At 62.7% G+C, this 7,800-nt stretch overlaps 1 non-coding gene across 1 annotated transcript; it reads right to left on the bottom strand.

Annotated features, from left to right (window-relative positions):
- Positions 1 to 4,008: 4,008 nt before the first annotated feature.
- Positions 4,009 to 4,127, bottom strand: LOC131870977 (5S ribosomal RNA). The gene has a single exon (XR_009369274.1). It is a non-coding gene; the product is annotated as a 5S ribosomal RNA (ribosomal RNA).
- Positions 4,128 to 7,800: the final 3,673 nt, after the last annotated feature.

The raw sequence follows: 7,800 nt of genomic DNA, 5'->3' as shown, positions 1-7,800 counted from the left end.
ACGAAGTCGGAGCCCGGATTGCCCCGGGCGCGCACCTCCGCCAGGGTGGGCACCTTGGTGCGCACAACTTGCCTGGGCTGCGCACCAGGAAGGGCTCAAGATGGCACCCGCGTTCCGTTTTTTTCACTATCTTTCAGAACGGAAATTTTAAAATCTCGTTTTTTTTTGCCTTTTCTGGAAATTAGTGAAGGCAGCGCATCAAAGGTGCGCAACGCTGGTGCGAACCTGGGAGCGCTCCGATGTGTGCTCCAAGGTGCGGCGTGCACGAAGTCGGACCCCGGTTTGCCCCGGGTGCGCACCTCGCGTGCACCTTGGTGCGCACACCTTGGCTGGGTTGCGCGCCCTGGTGGGCACCATGGTGCGCACCAAGGAGCGCTCCGAAGTGTGCTCCAAGGTGCGGCGTGCACGAAGTCGGAGCCCGGTTTGCCCCGGGTGCGCACCTCGCGTGCACCTTCGCCGCGGTGGGCACCATGGCGTGCACGAAGTCGGAGCCCGGTTTGCCCCGGGTGCGCACCTCGCGTGCACCTTCGCCGGGGTGGGCACCTTGGTGTGCAGACCTTGGCTGGGTTGCGCGCCCTGGTGGGCACCATGGTGCGCACCAAGGAGCGCTCCGAAGTGTGCTCCAAGGTGCGGCCTGCACGAAGTCGGAGCCCGGTTTGCCCCGGGTGTGCACCTCGGGTGGGCACCTTGGTGCGCATGCCTTGCCTGGGCTGCGCACCAGGGCGGGCTCAAGATGGCACCCGCGTTCCTTTTTTTTCACTATCTTTCAAAACGGAAATTTTAAAATCTCATTTTTTTTTGCCTTTTTCTGGAAATTAGTGAAGGCAGCGCATCAAAGGTGCGCACCTCGCTGCCCACCACGGTGCGCAACGCCGGTGGGCACCCGGGAGTGCTTCGAAGTGTGCTCCAAGGTGCTGCGTGCACGTTGTCGGAGCCCGGTTTGCCCCGGGTGCGCACCTCGCGTGCACCTTCGTCGGGGTGGGCACCTTGGCTGGGTTTGCCCCGGCTGCGCTCCGAAGCGGGGTTATTGGAGCGCCGCCTCTTTTTTTGTCGGAGCGTTTGGTGGGGTTTCTCGCATTGGCTCTTCCGAGGCCCGGTTGCCACCCTGGCGCGCACGAAGTCGGAAGTAGGGTTAATTGCCCGGGTGCGCACCTTTGCCAGGGTGGGCACCTTACCTGGGCTGCGCACCAGGGCGGGCTCAAGATGGCACGCGCGTTCCGTTTTTTTCACTATCTTTCAAAACGGAAATTTTAAAATCTCCTTTTTTTTTTGCCTTTTCTGGAAATTAGTGAAGGCAGCGCATCAAAGGTGCGCACCTCGCTGCCCACCTTGGTGTGCTCTGAGGTGCGCACCCGGGAGCGCTACGAAGTGTGCTCCAAGGTGCGGCGTGCACGTTGTCGGAGCCCGGTTTGCCCCGGGTGCGCACCTCGCCTGCACCTTGGCCGGGGTGGGCACCTTGGCTGGGTTTGCCCAGGGTGCGCTCCGAAGCGGGGTTACTGGAGCGCCCCCTCTTTTTTTGTCAGAGCGTTTGGTGGGGTTTCTCGCATTGGCTCTTCCCAGGCCCGGTTGTTGGGTGCGCTCCCACCCTGGCGCGCGCGAAGTTGGAAGTTGGGTTAATTGCCCGGGCGCGCACCTTCGCCAGGGTGGGCACCTTGGTGCGCACACCTTGGCTGGGCTGCGCACCAGGGCGGGCTCAAGATGGCACCAGCATTCCCTTTTTCTCACTATCTTTCAAAACGGAAATTTTAAAATCTCGTTTTTTTTTTGCCTTTTATGGAAATTAGTGAAGGCATCGCATCAAAGGTGCGCACCTCGCTGCCCACCTTGGTGTGCTCCGAGGTGCCCACCACGGTGCGCAACGCCGGTGCGAACCCGGGAGCGCCCCGATGTGTGCTCCAAGGTGCGGCGTGCACGAAGTCGGACCCCGGTTTGCCCCGGGTGCGCACCTCGCGTGCACCTTGGTGCGCACACCTTGGCTGGGTTGCGCGGCCTGGTGGGCACCATGGTGCGCACCAAGGAGCGCTCCGAAGTGTGCTCCAAGGTGCGGCGTGCACGAAGTCGGAGCCCGGTTTGCCCCGGGTACGCACCTCGCGTGCACCTTCGCCGGGGTGGGCACCTCGGCTGGGTTGCGCGCCCTGGTGCGCACCAAGGAGCGCTCCGAAGTGTGCTCCAAGGTGCGGCGTGCACGAAGTCGGAGCCCGGTTTGCCCCGGGTGCGCACCTTCGCCGCGGTGCGCACCATGGCGTGCACGAAGTCGGAGCCCGGTTTGCCCCGGGTGCGCACCTCGCGTGCACCTTCGGCGGGGTTGCGCGCCCTGGTGGGCACCATGGTGCGCACCAAGGAGCGCTCCGAAGTGTGCTCCAAGGTGCGGCGTGCACGAAGTCGGAGCCCGGTTTGCCCCGGGTGCGCACCTCGCGTGCACCTTCGGCGGGGTTGCGCGCCCTGGTGGGCACCATGGTGCGCACCAAGGAGCGCTCCGAAGTGTGCTCCAAGGTGCGGCGTGCATGAAGTCGGAGCCCGGTTTGCCCCGGGTGCGCACCTCGCGTGCACCTTCGCCGCGGTGGGCACCATGGCGTGCACGAAGTCGGAGCCCGGTTTGCCCCGGGTGCGCACCTCGCGTGCACCTTCGCCGGGGTGGGCACCTCGGCTGGGTTGCGCGCCCTGGTGCGCACCAAGGAGCGCTCCGAAGTGTGCTCCAAGGTGCGGCGTGCACGAAGTCGGAGCCCGGTTTGCCCCGGGTGCGCACCTCGCGTGCACCTTCGCCAGGGTGGGCACCTCGGTGCGCACACCTTCTCAATGTTTTCTTGCCTTTTCTGGAAATTGGTGAAGGCAGCGCATCAAAGGTGCGCACCTCGGTGTGCTCCGAGGTGCGAACCCGAGAGCGCTCCGAGGTGCCCACGAAGTCGAAAGTCGGGTTAATTGCATTGTTTTCCCCGGGTGCGCTCCGAGGTGCGCAACATCGGCGCGCACCAAGGAGGGCTCCGAAGTGTGCTCCAAGGTGCGCACGATGGCGTGCACCTCTGGTGCGCACGATTCGGAGCTCGGTTTGACCGGGGTGCGCACACCTTGGCTGGGTTGCGCACCTTTTGTGCGCTCCAAGGTGCGCACGAAGTCGGAGCTCGGTTTGCCCCGGGTGCGCACCTTCGCCAGGGTGCGCACCTTGATGCGCACGCCTTGGCTGGGCTGCGCACCTTGGTGGGCGCCATGGTGCGCACCTTTCGTGCGCTCCAAGGTGCGCACGAAGTCGGAGCTCGGTTTGCCCCGGGTGCGCACCTTGGTGGGCGCCATGGTGCACTCCGAGGTGCCCAAGATTGGTGCGCACCAAGGAGCGCTCCGAAGTGCGCTCCAAGGTGCGCGCGAAGTCGAAAGTTGGGTTAATTGTCCGGTTTGCCTCGGGTGCGCACCTTGCGTGCACCTTCGCCAGGGTGGGCGCCTTGGTGCGCACACCTTGGCTGGGCTGCGCACACCTTGGCACCCGCGTTTCCTTCATTTTAAATTTTTTTTTTTTACAATCTCTCAAGTGGGAAATTCTATAATCTCAACTTTTTTTGCCTTTTCAGGAAACTTTTGAATGGAGCGCATCATTGGTGCGCTCCGAAGTGTGCTCCAAAGCTCTCTCCAGCTGCGTGCACCTGCCCCGGCCGCGCACCCGGCCCCGCCCAGCTTCGCTCACCTGTCCCGGGCGTCTGGTGCGGAACCTTAGAGTAAGAAACATCACCGTGCACCTTGGCCAACGTGCGCGACTCGACCGAGCGCGCACTGGCCGAGGTGCACACCGATTTCACCTGGGTGCGCGCGCAGCACCTCGGGCGCACCGGGGTGCGCGCACAACGCCCGGGTTGCACCGTGGCCTGTGTGCTCGGGGCGCCTCGGGTGCGCGCTCGGTGTCGCCCCCGCGCGCGCGGTAGTGCGGGCAGCGCACCCCGGCCCGGCCCGGCCCCGACGAGAACGCAAACGGGCAAAAGGTTTATTCAAATAGCATTGCGATGCCCGGCGAAAAACTAAAAAAGGGTGCAACACCGGGACTTCCCGGGAGGTCACCCATCCCAGTACTACTTCGGCCCAAGCGCGCTTAACTGCGGAGTTCTGATGGGATCCGGTGCACTAACGCTGGTATGATCGCACCCGTTATGAGCTTGTCGCAGTGTGTACTTAGCAAACCGCGACCCACGTGCGAATCCACCCCGGCCACCCACCCCCGTCGAGGTGCACACCCTCCCTCGCGAAGTGCGCCCCGTTCGCCAAGTGTGAGCCCTGCCCGGGTGCGCGCACCTTGCTAGGGCGTCGGGTGTGCACCCGGCCCGGCCTACGTGCGTGCACCTGTAGGGGGCGTCGTGTGCGTGCAGTGTCCCGTCTGCAACGCGGTGCCCACACACCACCTCGGGCGCAACGACCTGCGCTCACATGTGGGCCGAGTGCACCTTGGTGCATGTTCGGGGCGCCTCGGGTGCACGCTCGATCTTGCCCCGGTGCACCAAGGCGCTCGGTTTGCCCCGGGTGCGCACTTGGTGCAAGGTGGGCACCCAAAATAGGGATCAAGCACCAAAACACAAGTTTCGGGATGCAAAATGGGACCCAAGGACCACAAATGCGTTCCAAGACCCATGATGGGTCCACGAGAACAAAAATGTGTTCCGAGACTTAATAAACAAATATTGGGTTTTAGGAGAAGAAACATGCTCTGATGCCCAAAACGAGAATCGACCCCGAAAAGGCCACAGGCCAAAAGTGGGATGCGAGACAAAAAAAAATGGGACCCGAGGACCAAAATTGGGTTCCCAGGTCGAAGACAGGGCAACCGGACAAGAAACGACCTCTAAGGCTCGAAATGAGTCCCGACGACTAAAACTTGACAAGAAGCACCCATCAGGCACCCAACTCGACACCCATGGGATGCCGACCCACCCGGGCTTCCACCTAGCACACCTTGGCACCCACCCACCCTCGCACCCAACCTCGCACCCAACTTAGCACCTTTGAACCCACATTGGCACTCACCCTGACCCTGGCACCTTGGAACCCACATTGGCACTCACCTTGACCCTGGCACCCACCTTTGCACTCACCTTGGGACCCACCCTGGCTCCCACCTCGGCACCCACCCAGACACCCACCTTGGTTCCTTGGCACCCACCTTGGATCCTTGGCACCCACCCCGACACCCACCTTGGCACGCAACTTGGCTACTTGCCACCCACCTTGGCTCCTTGACGCCCACCCCGACAACCACCCCGTGACCTACCCTGGCTAGGGTTGGTGCACACCCACCCTGGTGCCCACCTTGGCACCCACCCTATGACCCACCTTGGCACGCACCTTAGTACCCACCCCGTTACCCACCCTAGGACCCACCCCGTGACCCACCTTGGCCAGGGTGGGTGCCTTGGTGCGCACAACTTGCCTGGGCTGCACACCAGGGCGGGCTCAAGATGGCACCCGCGTTCCGTTTTTTTCACTATCTTTCAAAACGGAAATTTTAAAATCTCATTTTTTTCTTTTTTTTGCCTTTTCTGGAAATTAGTGAAGGCAGCGCATCAAAGGTGCGCAATGCTGGTGCGAACCCGGGAGCGCTCCGATGTGTGCTCCAAGGTGCGGCGTGCACGAAGTCCGAGCCCGGTTTGCCCCGGGTGCGCACCTCGCGTGCACCTTCGCCGGGGTGAGCACCTTGGCTGGGTTGCGCGCCCTGGTGCGTACCAAGGAGCGCTCTGAAGTGTGCTCCAAGGTGCGGCGTGCACGAAGTCGGAGCCCGGTTTGCCCCGGGTGTGCACCTCGGGTGCGCACCTCGCGTGCACCTTCGCTGCGGTGGGCACCTTGGCTGGGTTGCGCGCCTTGGTGGGCACCATGCAGTGCACGAAGTCGGAGCCCGGTTTGCCCCGGGCGCGCACCTCCGCCAGGGTGGGCACCTTGGTGCGCACAACTTGCCTGGGCTGCGCATCAGGAAGGGCTCAAGATGGCACCCGCGTTCCGTTTTTTTCACTATCTTTCAGAACGGAAATTTTAAAATATCGTTTTTTTTTGCCTTTTCTGGAAATTAGTGAAGGCAGCGCATCAAAGGTGCGCAACGCTGGTGCGAACCTGGGAGCGCTCCGATGTGTGCTCCAAGGTGCGGCGTGCACGAAGTCGGAGCCCGGTTTGCCTCGGGTGCGCCCTGGTGGGCACCATGGTGCGCACCAAGGAGCGCTCCGAAGTGTGCTCCAAGGTGCGGCCTGCACGAAGTCGGAGCCCGGTTTGCCCCGGGTGTGCACCTCGGGTGGGCACCTTGGTGCGCATGCCTTGCCTGGGCTGCGCACCAGGGCGGGCTCAAGATGGCACCCGCGTTCCTTTTTTTTCACTATCTTTCAAAACGGAAATTTTAAAATCTCATTTTTTTTTGCCTTTTTCTGGAAATTAGTGAAGGCAGCGCATCAAAGGTGCGCACCTCGCTGCCCACCACGGTGCGCAACGCCGGTGGGCACCCGGGAGTGCTTCGAAGTGTGCTCCAAGGTGCTGCGTGCACGTTGTCGGAGCCCGGTTTGCCCCGGGTGCGCACCTCGCGTGCACCTTCGTCGGGGTGGGCACCTTGGCTTGGTTTGCCCCGGCTGCGCTCCGAAGCGGGGTTATTGGAGCGCCGCCTCTTTTTTTGTCGGAGCGTTTGGTGGGGTTTCTCGCATTGGCTCTTCCGAGGCCCGGTTGCCACCCTGGCGCGCACGAAGTCGGAAGTAGGGTTAATTGCCCGGGTGCGCACCTTTGCCAGGGTGGCACCTTACCTGGGCTGCGCACCAGGGCGGGCTCAAGATGGCACGCGCGTTCCGTTTTTTTCACTATCTTTCAAAACGGAAATTTTAAAATCTCCTTTTTTTTTTGCCTTTTCTGGAAATTAGTGAAGGCAGCGCATCAAAGGTGCGCACCTCGCTGCCCACCTTGGTGTGCTCTGAGGTGCGCACCCGGGAGCGCTACGAAGTGTGCTCCAAGGTGCGGCGTGCACGTTGTCGGAGCCCGGTTTGCCCCGGGTGCGCACCTCGCCTGCACCTTGGCCGGGGTGGGCACCTTGGCTGGGTTTGCCCAGGGTGCGCTCCGAAGCGGGGTTACTGGAGCGCCCCCTCTTTTTTTGTCAGAGAGTTTGGTGGGGTTTCTCGCATTGGCTCTTCCCAGGCCCGGTTGTTGGGTGCGCTCCCACCCTGGCGCGCGCGAAGTTGGAAGTTGGGTTAATTGCCCGGGCGCGCACCTTCGCCAGGGTGGGCACCTTGGTGCGCAAACCTTGGCTGGGCTGCGCACCAGGGCGGGCTCAAGATGGCACCAGCATTCCCTTTTTCTCACTATCTTTCAAAACGGAAATTTTAAAATCTCGTTTTTTTTTTGCCTTTTATGGAAATTAGTGAAGGCATCGCATCAAAGGTGCGCACCTCGCTGCCCACCTTGGTGTGCTCCGAGGTGCCCACCACGGTGCGCAACGCCGGTGCGAACCCGGGAGCGCCCCGATGTGTGCTCCAAGGTGCGGCGTGCACGAAGTCGGACCCCGGTTTGCCCCGGGTGCGCACCTCGCGTGCACCTTGGTGCGCACACCTTGGCTGGGTTGCGCGGCCTGGTGGGCACCATGGTGCGCACCAAGGAGCGCTCCGAAGTGTGCTCCAAGGTGCGGCGTGCACGAAGTCGGAGCCCGGTTTGCCCCGGGTGCGCACCTTCGCCGCGGTGGGCACCATGGCGTGCACGAAGTCGGAGCCCGGTTTGCCCCGGGTGCGCACCTCGCGTGCACCTTCGCCGGGGTGGGCACCTCGGCTGGGTTGCGCGCCCTGGTGCGCACCAAGGAGCGCTCTGAAGTGT

Source organism: Cryptomeria japonica, unplaced genomic scaffold, assembly GCF_030272615.1.
Source record: "Cryptomeria japonica unplaced genomic scaffold, Sugi_1.0 HiC_scaffold_363, whole genome shotgun sequence".
NCBI lineage: Eukaryota > Viridiplantae > Streptophyta > Pinopsida > Cupressales > Cupressaceae > Cryptomeria > Cryptomeria japonica.
Note: the sequence above shows the minus strand (reverse complement) of the source record. Positions and strands in the feature narration are given on the sequence as shown.